General features: G+C 42.9%; 1 long non-coding RNA gene across 2 annotated transcripts; it reads left to right on the top strand.

Moving 5' to 3' along the window:
* The first annotated feature begins 8,275 nt into the window (after positions 1-8,275).
* Positions 8,276-19,967, top strand: LOC143421812 (uncharacterized). 2 transcript variants are annotated; one of them, XR_013101399.1, is made up of 4 exons: positions 8,276-8,651; positions 13,443-13,552; positions 15,617-15,699; positions 18,307-19,967. It is a non-coding gene; the product is annotated as an uncharacterized LOC143421812 (long non-coding RNA). The 2 variants fall into 2 exon arrangements; XR_013101400.1 differs by lacking the exon at positions 13,443-13,552.
* Positions 19,968-20,274: the final 307 nt, after the last annotated feature.

The raw sequence follows: 20,274 nt of genomic DNA, 5'->3' as shown, positions 1-20,274 counted from the left end.
ACAAGGGGCTGTGGACAGATGACGAGATAGCGCTCTCGGCTCTGACATGCAGGCTTGTTGTTGTGACGGCTCAGGAGACTTGATTTACGCTGCACACAACACAACACAGCACAACATGAGCAGGCTACTGTTTCAAGCTGCAGGACGGAAGAGCCTTTTTTTTTCTGTCTCTCTTTATGCACACATGTCTTATGTGATTCATGGAGAAGCTTGGCTGGGAAAAAAACAAGAAAAAAGAAAAAAAATACAAGACACACTGTCCTCGACTTTTGTGCATCGCTGTAACTGATTGCAGAACTAGGTGCCAAGTCATGTTCAGTCAGCTGGAATCTGTCGAGTCAGTAATGAAAACGTGCATGAATGTCAACATGATACAATAGTACAAACCACGCCGTGTGACCGCAAATTTGGACTTTTCCTGAAAATAACCACCCTTGGGTTTTTTTTCTGGTGACGTGTATTTTCCAAGCTTGTATGCAGATTGTGTCTGACGTCACAAAGGTGTTTGGCTTTTTTTGTTTTATTACACATATAACTTATCTCTCTCTCTCTCCCTATATATATATATATATATATATATGTAAGGAGAGAGAATTTTTTTATTAAAAAACATACTTTTGGTTTAGTCTGCAGATGACAAACTCCAGATAATGAATAAAATCAGCTTCACAAACCAACTCCAAGCATACGTTAGGTACAATTAGCACTGCAGCAACACACTGTTTGCTTTCGGTTTTAGCCTTTTGTGTCACACTGAACATGCACTCATAATGCAGCACCCTTCCCCACGGTGAGAACGGAGTAAACATCCACGCTGCCTTACATGCCAGCCTCGCTCTGTATGCCTTCAAATGTAAATGCAACTGCTGCTGCAATTTCTTTGACAGTGGAGTCACACACAAACGTGCACAAAACCCCCTACAAACTCTTGTATCGCTAATGGCAGCCCTTACTGGTCTCTACAAGCATTGAGGAGCTTACAGTGGGCCATTAAGTGACAAACTGCAGCTACTGTATGTCTAGATGAAAAGCAATCCTGAGACTATTTTTGCTCTCTCTCAGACAAAGAGCTCCCGAGTAGCTGACCACACAGACCCAGACATGGAGGATGATATCTAGCAGAAAGGAGGGCTTGGTGTTAGCAGGCAGTTGCGTAATTATTTTCAGACGTAATCTGCTTCTTGCTAGCTCCCTGATTTTTCAAACAGAGCACACAATCCAAAAGCAGATTGTTTTTTTTCTTCTTCTTCATTAAAGGCCCACAAACTGCTCTGACATTGTTGCTTTACTGTTCACCGTGGTGCCCATGAATCTGCTATTCAGCCGGGGATTTACTGACCTTCTTGCTCTGGCAGACATGTTTAAGATGGTATTTTTGGAAGGCACCTGAAAGCTGTGATTACCCGCTTCTTTAACAGGCTGCATGGTGTCCCCGATTAACTGATTGATTCATGATGTTGAATGAAAACACAGCCTTTGCACTCGCCCATTTAGCCGACTAAGAATAGCAGGTATAATTATTGTCCCCTAACCGAGAAGACTGGAAGGGCTGCAAAGGATAAAGGAAACTCTAAAGGTAACTTCAGAGCACGCGTACGCTTTTACAGTATGATTTAAAGCTTGAAACGTGTTTTTCATGAGTGCGCGTTTTCCAGGCAGCTGTTTGTTTATACACCCTTTTTCCGTTCTTTGGAAAGCTATCTTATCAGTTGGACTTTAAAACGAGAAATGCAGCCCACATTGATAAAGGACAGCACTTTACTGTGCTCATCAACAACACGCCCTTATTCCACCTTACGTGGTGTTCTCAGAGATTTTATTAAATTTTTTTTGTTAATCAGTTGACTCGTTGACCTACTTGTTCCTTATCACACTATACTGCCAACCAAATTAAAATTGCCACATCTGAGAATATCAGAGTTGAGAGCCAGGTTTTTATAACCTGGAAAGATGATGCAATGAGACGTAAATGAACACGTCTCCTTCTCTCGCTTTCCTCTGTGCTCGTAAAGATATATGACAGCAGACGCAGTACCTGTTTGTCCAGTGGTGACTGAAATGGCTTGCGCCATATCTAATACAGTGATACTGTGTCCCTGGAAGTGGCTCTGTCATAACACAGCACTCTGGTGTTGCGTGGTTACCGGTGAAATCGGTGCACGGCAGATGCTCTAGTGCAGGCTGTTGGTTAATATGCAGGGAGGGAGCTTTTCTGTAAACAGCCTGCATGTGAGGATCAGGGCCGCACAGAGCTGATAGCATGAAGTTCGGATTTAATTTTTCTGATTATACATCTTTTCTTTTTTAGAAAAAAAAAAAGTGAATCATCTCTCCTGCTTTCGGTACGATCACGCAGGAACCATTTGTGGTTAACGACTCACGTTTTTATTATGTTTACTTACACGAACCTTCAGGGATTTTTAATATCTAAGCCCTGCTTGTGAGGCGAACGCTCCTGACTTTGATGTGTTTTTACCCTCAAATGATTTATAGAAAACCTGACCGGGTGAAATCCAAGTCCAACCTTGGGTAAAGTTTAATTCGATTCCTTCTCTTCCCACTGCTTCCGGATAGCAACTTGGGGCTTTTGCTGGGCTACAGTCAAGTGTTTGAAATATCCCTGAAATCCGGCGATCTTTCATCAGGCGGCCGCGGGTCCAATCAATGGTCATAAAATCCTTCATTGACTGTTTGATCGATATTGACTCGACACAATCCAGTTAATCAAGCTAAGTGAAAGGCAATAACAGACAGGTGACGCAGCCAGTGTGTGCTGCTTGGCTGCCTCTCCTGGTAATGATTAACTCGGGCATTACGCAAAGATGTCGGCGCGATAGTAAAACTCAGCGTTCATATTTGTTGTCTTTACAGCACTAGATGAGTTTATTCTAGCACTTGACCGCACAGATAAGCGTTTCTCCTTCACGTATGGAAAAATACTCAAAAAATGACACCGTTTTTAAAAAAGATAATCGTATTTGTTGACGTTCGTTTTGTTCGAAACATCAGCCAAGCGTGACGCCAATGCTGACAGCGTGTTCATTGAAAAACACAACTACAAATTCTAATCCTTAGGCATTTATTTTACATCAAAAAATGTTGAATATGGTCCAGTGGGTGGGTGGAGGGAGCGAAGGCCTGTGTGGGAGACACTAAAGCACTCAATGTAGCCAGCTGTTTCACTAATGAATCCATGTTTAGCACAATAAATCAAAAGGCGTGCTCGTGCTGCTGTAATCCCCTGAAAGCGAAGCAGAGACGGGGACGCGCCAAAAGGAGAATCTGGTCTACATTTCTCCACTCCCAGTATAACTGAGCCGCTTGGTTAATTTTAGACCTGTCAGGGAAAACAAGGTCACAGCAAATGTTGTATCGAGGACACGCTCAGATCTGCTTCTTTTTCTCTTCATCAATCAAAGTTTCCCTTTGGTGCTGGGCTCGGGCTCCTGCGAGACTGGTAATGACGGTTTCTCTTCTCAGCACCGGGGGAGAAGCTGGGGCTTCAACCAGCAATTAGGAGGATCCGCAGGATGTGTAAAATTTCCCTTCTGATTCTTGGCTTGGTCCGCAGAGTGGGGAGAGGGGCCGGGGGGGTGTTACATCTGACTGGCCTGTTTACCATGAAGGCCAGCAAAGTTAAGATGATTACAATGCTGAGTGCCAAATGTGTGTGTATGTGTGTTTTTCCCCTCAAACTGGTATGAGGCTTGTTTACTGCATGTTTACACCATGAATTGTTCAGTGTTTTCTCTGCTGTAATTACATGTGTTTAAATGTAGTTTTGGATGGCAGTGGAACTGAACATACACAAAAACAGTGTCTTTAAGAGGGCACACACAGCTTTTTTGTTTGTTTTTTTGTTTAAAAGATAGTATGGGGACACCTTTCCCTCACTTCATGCTTCATGTTTGTCTCTGGATTTCTTTATTAGCTTTATCGCTGCGGTTTGGGAACCTAATTTTCCATTTTTCTTCCTTGCGATCGCTTCCTGCCTTATCTTTCCATCCATCCATTTCTCTCTGACTCAATCTCTCCGTATTCCTGTATTCTCCCTTTTTGCTCTGGTGTTGCAGTGAATGGAGTCTGTGAAATGGAAATGAGGACTCTGGCGCTCTCTCACTCTCTCAGTCTCCCCCTCTTTCCAGACATCAGAACGAGGCTATGCCTCCAATGTTTTTCTCAGATCTTGGAGTGCTGCCAAATCTTATAAGTGGAGCAGAGAGAGAGAGGTGGAAGGAGAGAGTGAGCAGGATGCAGAGGAAGGAGAGAAGCGTAGGAGAAAAAGATGAAAGGAGAGAGGATGAAAAATGAACGAGGGAGAGAGGCAACATGAGGGATGAGGACAAAGCATGGGACTGATCCAAGAGCATTTGGGCTTTCTCTCATATTATAGCCAAGCCCAGCACAGTCCCTCCTCTTTCTGCTGAGCAACTACTCCTAGCTTCTGGCTCAGGATCAGCTGATAAGATGGCGTGGTGCTACTATGCCAAATGAAAAACAGGAGGCGTGTGAGGGGACTGTTATCGCGTGCAATCGAGAATTTTTGGTACATAACAACATGGCTGGAGAAAATAGGCCACAAGGAGGTCTAAATTTGCTCCACTGGAGACATTTGTAACATAAACACACCCCTGCAGAGTTTTAATAATGACAGAAATGCAGTCGTGTTTAATAGAAGCCACGACTTCTTTACCTTCCGGACACAGTATTTTGGGCCTTTGGGAGGTGCGTGCCAGTCAGGGTAGTAAGATGCTTGCTGCTGCCTTTGACATGCCAAACTAAAGTTAGATTTAGCTGGCAATAAGAGCCATGCTAAAAGTAAATACGGGAGCAGCGAGCAACACTTTGATCTAGAAGGATCCTCAGCCTGCCGCCCTGCTGTGGATTTTCAGTGCTTTGAGGTTTTTTTGGGAAAGATCCAAAATGAACTAGAGTTCATGACAATGCACTATATATACAGAAGGACTGGGAGCCAGACCTTTTCAGAAACTCAGATGCAATCATAGTGATTGACTGTCTGGTGGAGTGTTGCTCAAAAAAGTGCTGTCTTTTCCCCTGTGTGTTTGGTGAATGAAGCTTTGGTTGAGCTGTCAGCTTGTGGTGGTTACAGTGTGCAAGCTTGTGTTTGCGTGTCTGTGTGTGTGTGTGTGTGGGGGGGGGGGGGGGGGGGGGTGTTCAGGTGACTGTCTGTCTCTCTGCACCCCCAAGATGCTTGTTTAGTCAGCTGAGAGCCTGGATTTCATGGATGCGATGGCTTCTGAGGGCCATCTGCCTTTAAAGCTTGAATAATGATGCCAAGCCTATGTACGGAGAGTCGAGTGTGCCCCGGTCACAGTACAGAGGTTAAACAGATCATTTCTAATAATCATGATTCATGTTGAGACAAAAAAAAGGAAACACTGCAGTGATATGATGCAGCAAAAAAAATGTTTTAGCCGTCCTTCTGATTGCAGCCTTCTTTGCACTGCTGGTCTGTATCTGAATGTCCTGATGAGAGGGCGGGCTGGTGGTCTGATGAATCGCTTGGTCCCTGGGGTGTGTCAGCAGATCTGTGGTGATGTATTACGGGTTGCTCATTTCCTGCCGTCCCTTTCTGCTCCTTGCCTGCTCCTCTCTAGGGTTATGGCCAGGGGACGAGAGAGGGAGGGGGGCAATTATGGCCAGTTCAAGCCGGGACACAGCACTCCGTGTCTGCGTGCAACGAGATCAGCTGCCTCCGCCGCAAACACGCAATTAAACTTTCACTGTCGTGTTGCCAAACAACAAAGCACCACACACACACACATACACAAAATGTCTGAGACAACTTTTATGTGCTGCATAAATCCAGGATTCCTGAGAGATCTTCAGTGTGTTGTACATCGCCTTTCATCTCCTTAAAGGCATACAGTTGTCAGAAGATAAGAACAACACTCTTAGATATCCTGTCACTTTTGTTTTTATCTGGGAATACGTCATGCGTACATGCCCACACACACAAACACACACACGTACGAACACCCGTCCACAAATTCGCTGTATTTTTTTTATGTTACATAACAGTGAGTGGGAGCCATTTCTTCACCGAGTGCTAATGTTGTTGTCAATCAAGGCTTATAGTGGCAGCCATAGCACAATCTCTACAGAGGCAGAATAAAGCTTTTATCGCCTTTGTTTGGTCTCCCTTGCCAATCAAGTGCTCTATTCTCTTGATTTCACCTCCACCTCTCGTTCCCCCTCTGCTCCTATTGTTTTCTGTGTTTGTTTGAACTAATTTTCTCGGGAACTGTTTAGGTTATCTTCCCAGCAGCGGAACGTTTGAGTTGGCGTTAAGGAGCGAGAGGAGGTCAGGTCAGCACAGAGAACAAGCAGGGCCTGTGCTTGACAGGTGTGGTCTATTATTAGAGCCGGTGACTTCGAGTGCGTTACACAACCTGCGTCGCTCGGGCAGGTTTATTTAGATCGCAAGCAGAGCCGTTTTGGAGTATCTGATAGCTCGGGCAGAGCTATGTCACAACAGGTGTCTGGGGTTGGGGGTGGCGGATAATGGTACAGTAAATAACAGAAGGGTTTTTATAGCTCAAGGTTGATGGAGTGAAATTCAGAGTGCTCGGAGGAAAGCATTTGCAGATTTAACTCTGCCGTGCGGGCACAAAGGCGATCCATCCATCTATTTGAATCCAACAAAAGCGCACTTGTATTTAGCCATCACGAAATAAAGTATGCTAATGACAGGTTGCGCTTGATATACTGTATACATGTCTGCTGCTCTGTAATGATATAATCACAGAGCAGGAACAGCAGCCGCTCCCCTCCCTTGTCCTCCTCTTTGGCTGGAATGTGCAGGGGGAGAAAAATGATCCAATGTCATCCGCAGTGATGGAAGCTTCTCTGTTCAGCCAGAGGGATATGTTCAAGGGAGGGAGGAGGGGGGAGAGAGCGGATATTTCTGGTTGAGTGTGAGTTTGAGTAAGTCCGGGCGTCGAGCCAAGCATGCCGATGGAGGGGAAGGGAGGGGCGGGAGGCTTTTGGAGAGAGAGAGAGAGGAGAGAGATAGAAACCCTTTCGGGCTGGCACGCTGTCAGTTTCACTAGCACACAGCTGCTTCTGGAAAATTCTGCACCCTGCCCTACTAAACCACCAGGCATGACATGAATAACAAGAATGGCCCAGCCATCAACAGCAGATACTTTTCCTTTTGACGTGGGCCTAACAGACTGGTACAAATGCCCTGGCCTTGCACATAGTGGAAAAATCAACAATGAAGGGGACACCGGGGCACAATGTGGAAATGAAATCCCGGGTTTAGGAGGCTTTGTCTGGACAAGGACGCAGTTGACATAGAGCCCGAGGGCTTTGCAAAAAGGCCGTGCAACAAAATGCCAACTGATGTGTTTTGATGGGGTTACTCGTTCACCAGCCGGTCACTAATTGGAGAGTAAGAACCCACTAAATTGCTTTCAGTCAGCATGGAGCTGCATGTGTCATTTTGTTGCCCCTCGAAGACGGCGGCAGAAAAAGAAAGCATGAAATGTGGTAGCTAGTGTGTGTTTTGTGTGTTCCTAACATGACCAGTCAACACTTGCCCCAGATCTAAGTACAGCTTTCCCAGCAGTGATGAGATAATGCTAGCCCTTATCCCTCTATGAGGTTGTTAGATATGTGCAACCCTCTGTAGTGTTGACATTTCCGTGCCCAACCCAAGTGAACACATAGGGCCACAGAGGCTCCTCTCAGGCTGTCTGTATCCATGGCAGATAAAGAGGTGAGTCAGCCACTCATCTATCCAGTTCTCCTCCTCCTCTGCATGGCAATACTCCTACCCTTAGCCCCCGTCATCCTCGTTCACAAGGCCTTATGTGTACATTCAGCACATGGTGGATTGTATAAATAGCAGCGACCGCGTGGCTCGCCGCTGACACCTGACATTTTCATGCCCCAGCAAGCCGCTGATACATTTGGCGCTTGGCACGCATTCTTCTCTCGGGTTTATCCATCTGTTGATGTAGAGCCCAACCCCCCGAGCCTCTACTATGTTCCTGTAACATAACACGAGCCTCTCCTTTCCCTCTATTCATCTTAACATGCAAGCACCGCATGGCACAGACTTCACCCCTCCCTCCTACCTCCATGTTTTTCTCTGGCTCTTACTCGCTCTCCCTCCCCCCATCGTGCTGTCTTTCTTTTTCCTCTCTCTGCCTAACAACACCCAACAAACACACGCTGCACAATCCACCCAAGTCATTAGTCTTCAGACTGGCGTTCAGCTGGTCTCAGAAACCCACCAACATGGGGAACAAAAGTGAGATGGGAATTGCGTGAAGCTGGAGTGATAGTGCTGGCAAAGAACTGAATGTGAGATTGTGTGCAGGCAGGGTACTTCCTGGCTGCCCGCCAACTTCCAGCAGCAGCACTGCAGCATGTCAATATGTCCGTTGCCAGGGAAACAGCGAGAGCACACACAGTCCATAGAAAACCTTATTGCTACACTTTACACTCTTCTTCCTCTTTTTAAACTCCAGCTCAAAAATGCTCAATGAAGCTGTATTACTCTCCAGGCTAGGGAAGAGCATTACTAAAGGGGGGTTATGATGAACCCCCATGGACTTAGCCAACCACCAAGAGCTGCTGGAAGGGCATCATCCCTAACTGGCTTCCCACCCTCGAACATGGTTAGTTGTGTTTATTAAGTAAATGTGATCAGGGACCAAATATCTTTGCTGCAGTAAAATTTGCTGGTCTGGTTTAAAAAGTGTCAGCACTTCATTTGGGTCATTCAACCTTTACCCCCAACCAGTCTCAGCAAATGGCTGTTGGGGTTTTCTCATGGTTAATCTTTTGCTTCGCTCCAGATACCTCAGAACTCGGATGTTGTAACTTGGGAGTGATGTCACTTCTGAGTTAGCATGTCCCAGAAAATTTGAGGAAAAACAGGATTCGTTTTGGTTGGTTTCACTAGTAGTACAGCATAATACTAGTTTGTGCCCTTAAAAACACATTCATGGGTAGAGCCTGATCAGTGCAAGGGATTAAAAGTTTACAGTTTTACTGCTGTTTATGTTATGTGTTGCCATCTTGCAATGTTACGTTTGGGTTGGTTCGACTTTGCTTCAACTTTCCGAGTGGTAAATGTGAGTTGAGGGGGAGTTCCAGAATCAAATTCCAACTAGGAACTTGGAAATGCAGGCTTGTGACTTATTTAGCAACACACCATTAAACGTTTATAAAGTGCCTTGAAGAAACAGTTCATGGGATTTGTAATTAAATTTAACTTAAATTAGAAAAACTCAAAAAAAGAAAGTTTTTTTTATATTTTTTTATAAAATGTGGCATCTGGGAATAAAACATGAGAAGTGAAGCTACCTTCACCTGGATTTTAGCATTACATGATAAAAGCGACTAGCTAGCTTGGCTAACGTACAGCTAGCTGCTAATTAAGTAGCATACCTATAAAATAAGAGAGCATCACTCACCAGCGCTGGAGTATAGCCTTCTTCGATGGTTTGTATGTTAACCACAGTCAATTTGAGTCGAGCTCTCTGATGCCAATTAGCAGAGCTAAAGTGAAGTTAAAAGCTAGCAGCTAACGCTACATGTATTGAAAGCAGCCAGTCACACAAAGTTGCAATAGTCTTGGTAAAGAAATGTTTAGATATTAACATTTTCCAGTCAGTGCTAAATTAGCAGGTTGTATAAAAAAGTATTTCTATCTATTATTTAACTTTATGAAAAGTGTATAAGGACTGAGTCCCTCTTGGAGCCATAACACATTAAAAAAGACAACTTAGCTATAATGACTGTGACCTACTTTTACGTAATTTGTTGGTTTGTGAAATCTTGTTTTGAAGTGTTGAGCTGAGCCTTTCTGTCATCTTGATGTCACAAAAGTAGAAGGGCGGGTTTTAATATTAGACTACATGCTCACTGGGTAATTTCCTGTTATTGACAGCTGACTGTCTTTTGAGGTTTGATATCACAGATTCTTCATTTTGAAACATGGTATGAACAAGCTTTACAAAACACAACCTTTTTTAATTTAATATGACCCAAAATGAGTGAATGAGGCTATAAGTCCAGCAGGAATGCGTTAACAGAGGTAGAGACAGAAGCCAACAGACATCTATGGGATTGGAAGTCTTTTAGCAACCACAGGTATCGCCATCTGGTAGCCGCCGGAATGCAGATCAATGCAGATCAATGCTGTCTTTATTTTTCCAACCTGGAAAAATGTTTTATACCGTCTATGAGAGCCAGCTTCATGTCTTCATGTTTTGCAGCTTGGTTAGCTCAACGTTAATCTTAATGTTCATGGATAATTAGAGTGTCACATTCCTTTAAAAGTAAAGAAATCCTTTACAACAAAATATAATGCTTTTGAAAAAAATATTTTAATATCTAAATCATTTTATCTTCAAAGTACCGAGGTTTTTGTATCCTTCCTACACTACAGTACATATTTCTGTTTCCTCCTTTGCATATAAGGTTGATGTTTGTACCCTGCAGCAAACAGCTTGACTGTGAGTTATTACCGGCAGGTCTATACTCCTCCATCAGGTGTTGCGAAACAATCTCTTCAGATACATCAGGCTTCTCTGTTGCAAAGTCGCAACTTTCAACAGAGGTCATGTGTTTTATTGTGTTGATCTACAAAGTGACACAGTAACCTAACCGGCCTCTGTGACCTTTATCTAAGTAACTTTTTCTGCTACTCTGCTGATACCATTATTTTTTTTATTTTACAGCGATAAATATATTTATCTGTGGAACAGCCTGTATTGTGCTTTGTTTGAAGTGTATAGTTTGTATCCCAGGAAGAAATCCTCCTTTATCTCAGTACTCTCTCTGCTCTGTCTGTATTGTGGCTTTCATCAAATAGCCAGGGAAATTTAGGAAGGCCAGAGGAGTTTAAGAATGTATCTTGTGGCCATACGTGGTATAAATTTTGACAATAAGCCCTTACATGTCACTGATTACCTTACCATCTAATACCCCGACTTAGCCTTAATAGGATACCATAGCGGCAAACTGGTGTTTATGCAGTGTGTTCATCTTACAGTGTCTTTCTCTGAAGGACGGCTAAAGGACAACTCTGTCAGCCCCACCTAGCTTGGCACTCTTATCCAAGTCTGGCTCAGTCTGTGCTCGTATCACTAGAGGGGGAAAGGGGTGTGCCAACTATAGTGCCTTAGTACTTTTCAGAACTATCCGTGCCTGCGAGTGGTCTAACAGCTGCTGCTGCAGTGTCTGAGCTTGCTCAGGGGTGCAGATGAAAGTGCTGATGTGTCCTGTTATTTTGGGCTGTGCAGTGCCCTGGGGGGCAGAGGAATTTTTGGAGGAGACCGGGCAAGATTGTTAGCGGAGAGGTGGGGGTTTGTGCCCAGAGGGGGATCATAGGAGAGTTTCTCCCAGAATGCAATGTGACCCTCGTTGCCACATGGCGCTGCGGGAATCCTGAGGGGGTGCGGAACTGCTGACAGTACCAGGCTGAGCGACGGGCACAGACGTGAGCACAAAGACTGGATGCGCTCTCTATCTCCGATGATTGGCAGTATTTCTGGCTGCCTTTCATACATGAAGGGAGGGGCTGCTGATAGCCTGTCACAATCAAAGTTTTATGCAGCGTTTGATCCAAACTACATTTCATCTAGAGTTTCAGAGCTCACTCCTGACATCCACAACAAATGTAAAAGCCCATTTGGTTGTCCATTAGCAACACAATTGTCATCAGCAGATGGAGTTTGAACTCCAAAAATCCAGGTCGCTTCTAAACAGCTACCAAATGGAAATTAAGGTTAAATTATTTTATCAAGCACTTTTTACCTGTGAGACTTATATGAAATGATTCAACTTGTCCCACGTAAGTAATGTCATTTGTAATGACAAATCCAACAATTCAGTATATCTGTTATATATTTCCCTATATGGCATCAGAATAGAAAGAGCAACAGAATCAGAGAAACCCTGATGTAACCTTGCATAATTTTATACTATGATATCTGATTTTACTTTCACAATCATTACGATTATCATATTCAAGAGTTTTGTAAGAGCTTTATTGTCATCTCACATAAAAACATTGCATTCCTGTTGCATAACATAAATGATATAGAAATACCAGACGCATCATTTATCATTCACTCAATAACCACAACTGCTAAGTTTAACTACAATTTAATTGAAGAAAAAAAGTGATTTGTATTTCTTTCATCGGGTAAGTATTGAAGCTGCTATTTTATTACACTTGTGCAGACTCCTTTCATTTAATTAAAAACATCCTTACAATAGTTCTCATTATTATCCCGTGCTTTGCATTTTTCAGTGGTATACAAATATGTGAGAACCAATTTCAAGTCAGTTTTATTTATATAGCGCCAAATCACAACAGCAGTTACCTCAAGGCACTTTATATAATAAAGTAAAGACCCTACATAAATAGAGAGAAATGCCCAACAATCAGATGACCCTCTTTGAGCAAGCACTTGGTGATAGCGGGAAAGAAAAACCCCCTTTTAACAGGAAGAAACCTGAGGATTAATAAAGCGTAATAATATTTCACGATTAAATGCAAGGTGGTATATAAACACATAACACAATTGTGCAGCAATCTGTAACACAGACTTTGGCTTATCACGTTGGTGATAATGTGCACGAATCGCAGGTAGCTGCTCCATGCCGGCAGCTTGTTACATGCCTGAAATGTTAATGTCAGCCATCACACTGCCATTAACACTCTCTGCTGGCTGTAAATGACACAACGTTCCCATTTCCATTCATCTCACACGTGGCAGTAATATTACAGCCACGTTTGGCCTGCCGTGTGCGAGAAAGACGCCGTGTCATTTACTTAATCACACGTCCCTTATGGCTCGTACTTCAAAAACTATCTTTGATTTATCTCGGTGCCCCTTTACTGAAAGCCGTCCAGGATTTCCAGTGTCTTCTCGTTCCCGTGCTTCATCAGAGAAACCTCGTCCATGGACAATATGACACGATATTAATTAAGAGGGATACTCACAGATTGCACCATAAATCACTTTCCCTCACATTTTCATGCTTGGTCTAACATTTGCAATTTGCATCTTGTTCCCCTCATAACTGCGTACACCTCTGTGAAGAGGCAGGAGACAGAAGACTTTAGCAGCTCCACTGTCATGTCATGTTATCCTCAGAGGGGCTTGCCAATAACCTTAGAAGGATGGATGACTGTGCTGACTCATTGCACTGGTGTTGTTATCTTCAGTGTCTGGGACATTGAGGAGGCTGGGAAATGAAAGTCATGATACTATTTCAATGTACTTCCACAGTAGGGCTGTATAGGATTTATAGATCCATTTTAATATGCATTTCTTAGGCTCATTTTCTCCTTTATGCTTATTTACTTGATCAGGAATCAGTGTTAGTCCAGGTATTTAGAGATCTGACTCACATGACTGTGTGTAGATCAGGCTGCTTTGTTATTTCAGCTTCTCATGTGATCAGCACTCAACACCAAAGGCTACTCTGAGCCCCACCCCCTCGCCCCCTTCAGTACTTTGAAGACCGACAGAGAGAGTCTGTTACCAGAGAAACAAAGGTCAGTGTACTGCGTCGTCACATTCTCAACTCACAGGATGGATCTTGAAAGAGAAAAAAGGACCCGGCAAACAAACATCCTTTGTTTTTGCTGCAACAAGACCGCGTTTGTTGTTGTGCTCTGGGCTCTGATGTCATCGTCATGGGTCATCCTCTCCGTGACCTCTGGGGCTGCGATTCTCAAATAGCTTCATCAGGAGGTGCGCGCCAATTACAGCATTGATTTTTGTTTCACTGGCTCGCCCACGCTAACACAACCCCCCTGCTCCCACCCCGCCCCATCGCACAAACACAAACATGCATGTATTCATCCAATAACACAAAAATAGAGTACAGTGAGTTCACTGTTCTCTCAGTACGGTCGTTTTCCCAGCGGGAAGCTGCAGTAGAAAGACTTACTCTAGAAAACTCCATCTATTTGTCTGAGTACCATCATTAACTGAGGCAGAAGAGAAGCCGACGCCACACAAAATGATTAAATTGCAAAGAAACATGTTGACATTTTACAGCTAACTCACTGCAACACTTTAAACTGCTGCAACTCTTTCACAGAGGAAACTGTGAACACCTAATGTGACTGACCTTTGATGGTGTAAGTGATGTAATCCTCATGATAGATGCGTCAGACTTTGGCCTTAGGTTGCTCTCAATGTTCTACTCCCTAAAGGCCTCACAGGTTAAACAGGCCAAAGCAACCCCCATCAATACATGACCAAAGAAAACACTACATCACCTCAACCACGGCAATTAATCCCGGCCTTGTAGCCAGCTGACAGGCCTTTATCCAGACAACAAACAAAAATAGGCACTTTGTTGCCTGATGAAGATGTCGGAGGCCACATGGTAATTTTGCTGTAGCACTGCTATTCTCGTCCTAACAAGCAAAGCGGCACACCGCCTTTACCTAAGATTAAAAATTCAAATGCAGCACGCTCAAAGTAGGATTACTGTGCTAAGCTTGCTGTAACAAAAGAAGGGGTGGAATATAAAGGTTGGAAAAATTATGTATTTTCAATCCCTTCTGCAATGCTTGCTAATGTGATTTATACAAGAACATGTGTTTTTCTTCAGTTGACCTTATTACTGTAGCAGGGAGTCTTAATTTACATCATTTCTGGGCTGAAACATGGTTTGTACATCACATGTACAGCCTGAAACTAGCACTGCTGCTCTTAAAGGATTAGTTAAACATTTGGCTAATGCATTGAAGAATACATTGAAAGAGGCAGGTCAGGAAGTGTTTAGATTAGCTTAAAGACTAAGAATAGCAACAGTTATTCAGAAAAATCCTTAGTCACTGACAACATTTCACAAATAGGGAATGGAAAAAGTTTTACTTGTAAGAATTATGTTTAGCTATAATTAGCCTAGCATGTAGCACTAGTGGAAATACTGGAAATATGTTTGGTTTAAAAATGACACCAACTAGCTGTGAATTTAGGAAATAATTAGTTGCACTATTCTCACAAGGTTATATTACATGAACTTTGTACTAGAGAACACTAGAGTGTATATATTTGTTGTGTTACATTATTGCTAAATATTGAAATATTATATGACAAACTCCTGAAAGAAGTTCTGGTGATTTTATATTTATAATGAAAATGTTTTGTTTCCGTTTACAGGAAAGGGGAATAGATGAGCTAAAATAACCTTTACTTTAGCAAAGTTTTGATACTTCAGCCGAAACATTGTACGACTTTGAAAAGTCACACATGGTGAAGATTTCCTTGCAATTTTAAACACCCCTTCCAGTTTTATGTAAATCAGATTATTAAATTAAGCCCCCACAATGAGCCGCCATCTGACTGGAGGATGATCCGTGACCTGCTTTGAATACAATACACAATGCAATTCAAGAGAAGGTTAAGAGTTACATAATTGTGCATTGCTTCCTAGGTTCCTAGATGCTACTATGTTTTAAACTCATTAAAATATGATCTGCCTTAATGGGTGTCATGCCTAGTGAATAATCAGCTGAGTGCACAGTGATTCAAGAGATTGCATAACCTTTATATTTCATGAGACTTTGTTGGTGTTGCCTCATTCTTGTGTGTGTTTACAGGAGTGTATGAGGAATGCAGCTCTGAGTCAGCACAGAGGAACGCCAGTGAAAGCCAATATGAGACAGAGGATGGATTATATGAGGTGATGTTTTTAAAGGAAAGAGCTAAGCTTGAGCCCAGCATGGGCAGAAAGATTCTCAATGGATTGCTTTCTCTTGTTATTATAGCTTTGTTTGATTGTTAAGAGGGTAGCTTTCTTTATTTGCAACATTTAAGTGTGTCTACTTCTTATGTATTGTAAATCAGTGACAAATAATTGCTTTTGTACAAATAAGCATTTAAAGAGCCTGTTAATGCCCTCACTAGCAGTCTGATGAATTTCATTACGCAGCCATAAATGAGTTTGTCCCTTATAATGCTAATCTTGAGCTACGCAACATTAATTTAATCTGTGTTCGATGAGGCAGCTCGTAACTGATGCAGGTGAAGATCATTTCGAACAGTCGAAAGCTGCTGGAAAAAAACAAAAAGCTTGACCTTGAGTTCAGCTGGCATTTCCATTGCAAAGACTGAACTGTGAGGCTTTTAGTTTGCTGAGCGAAAGTAACACATCAAACTTCCTTTTTCTCTTCTTCTGTTGTGATATAAAGGGACCGCCGCCATGAAATCGACTTCATCTCTCTCTGTAAATGTGATCTGTAAAATTAGGTCATACATTTACTGTATGTTGTGCTTTCTGGACTTTTGATAAAGGACTGTAATGATTTTTGTTCAGAAAAATTAGATATGTGACTAAATTAAATCTATATCAATTTTCTTTGGATTATCCAGTGCACGGTCAGGGGTTGGGTGGTGGATCTAGAGCGATGGGAGGTTTACACCTTTATCAGGTCATCAGTCACTCTACGGGTTACACATGGAGACAGATAAGCAAACTCACATTTACTGCTTCGGCCAATTTAGAATCTCCTGTTAAGATCACTTGCATAGGCTGAGGATTCTGGGAAGGGGTTAGAGTACCTGTAGAAAACATGCAAATTCCACATAGAAAGAACCGAAGTTAGATTTAAACCCAGTACGTAGAGGACAGATGGAAAGAAATTGACTCTCGAGACTGTAAGCGCCAGACTACCATAGCCTCATTGAACACGAACGCACGGAAAGCCCGCCGTCAACTCGCTGCCCTGAACATGACAAAATAGTGTTATGTCAGCACGCAGAGAAATAGCAGTAAATTGGGAAGCAGAGAGGTACAAAGAGGTGTGGAGGGAAGGGTGTAGGGATATAAGGAGAAGAGGTGGGTTGGGGTGGTGGGGATTCAGGCTGTACCTGAGGCATGGAGGGGTACATCATTATTCAGAGCAGCGCTTTGATGTTGAGGCTGGGTGGATCTCAGGGAGCAGGCGAGAAGCAGTTCTAATTAAAACAGTAACAATGCAGCCCGAGTTGCCCCGCAGAAACGGGGGCTTTGAAGAGTCACTGAATGCCCCATTTAGAGCTGGCTGTCCACAGATAACACCAGATATTACGTTGACGGACTCTGAGGCCTCTGTCGCAAAATGTGTATTTTTCACTACAATTTATGAAACATTTCTCTCAGTGTGTGTGTGTGTGTGTGTGTGTGTGTGTGCTATGAGTTCTCAGTGTCCTACTTTCTGGGTTCTTTGGTGGCGTTGTGGGTCTGACAGGAGTGACAGATTGAGATGGGTTGTGGGTATTCAGAGGCCGGACAAAGACAGGAAAGCCTGGGGGATCTTGGTATGACAGGTAGACAGAGGAGAGACAGAACTTCATTACAGCTTCTGCAGAGGGGAGCTCTGAATATCAAATTAGGGCCCCAAATCAACACAAGAATAATACTAGTGCTTTTATTCTAATACGTTTAACACACACACACACGAAATTCACCTACAACAGAGCCCGGTAAAGTACAATTTTTCTGCTTCCTGGCTTGTATAACACAGATTTCCCCTCGTCCACCGAGCATGTTTGTCTCACTCCTCATATCTACTGAGACTTATTGCTCAAAAAGGCACAAGCGGGCTGTAGAGAGAGCCGAGTGATGCTCTGAGACAGTAGCAGTTCAAAGAGACTGTCTACACAGAGAGAAGGGTCTAATTTTATCTAGGAGACAGAGGAGCTCATGAAATAGCTCTCTGCCTGACTACAGCTCAATTATTCATCAACACAAGAAGTCTCTCAACTAAAAAGCCTGACACGTTATTCATTCCCCCCCTCTTCCTCTCCCTCTTCTCCCATGCTGTTTCATTCAGACACTAAACCAGCCACCCACACACACATAAACTCGAAGGTACACGCCCTACCCTGGTCTTGAACCATGCAGTGCCCTCCAGAAAAGCAGGCGCGCTCTGGTGAGGATGAGTCAAAAATATACTTAATGAATGGTATACGTTGTGGTGAGCGGTTCAGAAAGGTGAACTTTCACTTTGAAAATGAGAGTGAAAATCCTTTGTTGACTGTAAATAAAATGTTTGATTTTGCCAGAACATTTTTTAAAGGAAACTCTCTGTCGAGGATCAAAACCAAACTCTGATTTTGGATGCTTTGGGCTCATGACTCAGTTTGTGTTTTGAACAACTTGCAGCTGGCGTCATCTCCAAACAGATGACAAGTCCTGTGACACCAAGCTGACTGAATCGTAATTAGTTGTGTAAAAGGAGGAATTACAGAATAAAGTACAGTGTGTGCTGTTTCCAGTGACTCCATCTTATTTCTTTTTTTTTTCCAGAGACCTTATGAGAGCTTGGACTGCCATAAATTTCCTGTTGCTACTGGAGCAGTGACACTCTGGAGGATACAGCCGAGCAGTATTTTCTTAGCTCGGTGACAGCCAATCAAGAGAAAGCCCATAAAACATATCACTTTTGTAATTTTTTTCCCGTCTGTGCTAAGTTGCAGCTTTAAAAATCCCACTGGGGTTCAAACCCGACTTCCCTTCAGTTATTTGTTGGCTGCAGAAAGCAGTACCACTCCGATTCTCATTATTTAACATGTTGCATCAGAAACCCAGTGGGTGCATCTGCACATGAGCTTCATCTGCCAATTTAGAAGCAACTTGTTAACCTCGACATGGAAAAGGTTCAGATTACTGGTCAGTACAAACAAGAGCTCACCCTGAACGATATGCAGTCTGAACCTGTTGGATGTTTCTCATAAGTTTATGGTTTTGGAAGTTGTTGGGTGGCCTTATGTAAGAATCGCTACCTCAAGCAATCTAAGAGCGGATTTGTGCCTGCTGCGATAATGACCTGATTTTAAGACCCATCATGACAAGCTGACAAATTGATGCCAAGGTTGTTTTTTTATATTGACTAGCGACTGTGAGACAAACACAAACAAACACATGGATCCGCCTGTCTGATTGACAGTGACAAGATGTCTCTGGATTAATGGTTGATTTTAAGAGCTAATATCGAGCCTGCCAAGAACTAAAGAGGGTTTTTTTGTGTGGAAATGTGTCTCTCACTATGCTAGATACATTTTATTTCTTTACAGCAACAGGCAACAAATCCAAGTGTGGGTGCATAAATCTGAAGGATCAATAGAGAAAATACAATAACCCATCCTTGGGATTATTGCTTGGCAATAAGTACTTCCCTGAACATTTTTCATTATGAAGACTGAGATTTATCATTGATTTCTCTGCCAAAACATGTAATGCAGGTGAACTTTGTGGCGTGTTTGCGTTAATGTGGACATCCTGGCTGGATTTAGTGTGGGCTAAGTCTATCTGTGACAGGCAGCAGGTGCTGTATATCACTTAGACGGGGAGATAACACTAGCTAAAGACAGTTGGGTTTAGTGCTGTTTGTAGATAAGGCCATAGAAGCTAACTTTAGCATCTGACATGAGATGAGAAAAGCTGTGATTGCAGGTGGCTTTGGCACATTGGCCGTGGAGATGGGAGTGATTTCTAAAACAAATCCTTTCTGGATATATGTCAGCTTTAGACTGGAGGTAAAATGTTGGAAAAACACTTATATTTGGCAATTTGCTCAAGTCCTCCCCCAAACAGCAATTGTAATAGCTTATCCTGGCTTAGTAACTAGGGTCAGGAGGTCTGCTGAGCTTTGGATTACTGTACTTGTTGAAGTTGTATGCATGGTATTTTTTGTTAGGTAGTTGATACCTTTCTAAAACCCGATTTTAACTGTGCATTTATTTGAAGAACACGTGCAATGCAAGTGACATACATGTTTCATTATGGAATTTTATTACCTGCAGATAATATTCATTTTAATGAAGAGGGCGAAGTTGTTAGGAGCCAAATCTTTGGGTGGGTTGTTAGCAAAGACTTTCTTGGGATCACCAGAAACTCTGTTTCTCCGTTTTCACTGTGCGCGGCACAATGGCAAAATCACAAGCACTCCAGAGCAGGTTGTTTCTTCTGAAACAAACCCCAAATTCTCCAGTGCAAAACTGATCCTCACATCTTGTGTGTCCTTTGGCCTTGGATACTAGAGATTACTACAGTGCTTGTAAGTCACCAGGATATGGCCAGAGACCCAGTTCATATCACCAAATGTTAGTTAGACTGTTTCAGAAGTCTTCAGAGGCTGATGCTTGCTTTCTGTTCAGGTTTGGGGTCCACGGTGAAAGTCCAGCTTGAATCTAAACAGGACTTCCAAAAAGTGCACTAAAAGAAATGCAGCGCCGCCCAAGGAGACTACCCTGAAGTTTAAATCTTTGATTTTTA

Source organism: Maylandia zebra, linkage group LG13, assembly GCF_041146795.1.
Source record: "Maylandia zebra isolate NMK-2024a linkage group LG13, Mzebra_GT3a, whole genome shotgun sequence".
NCBI classification, from domain to species: Eukaryota; Metazoa; Chordata; class Actinopteri; order Cichliformes; family Cichlidae; genus Maylandia; species Maylandia zebra.
Note: the sequence above shows the minus strand (reverse complement) of the source record. Positions and strands in the feature narration are given on the sequence as shown.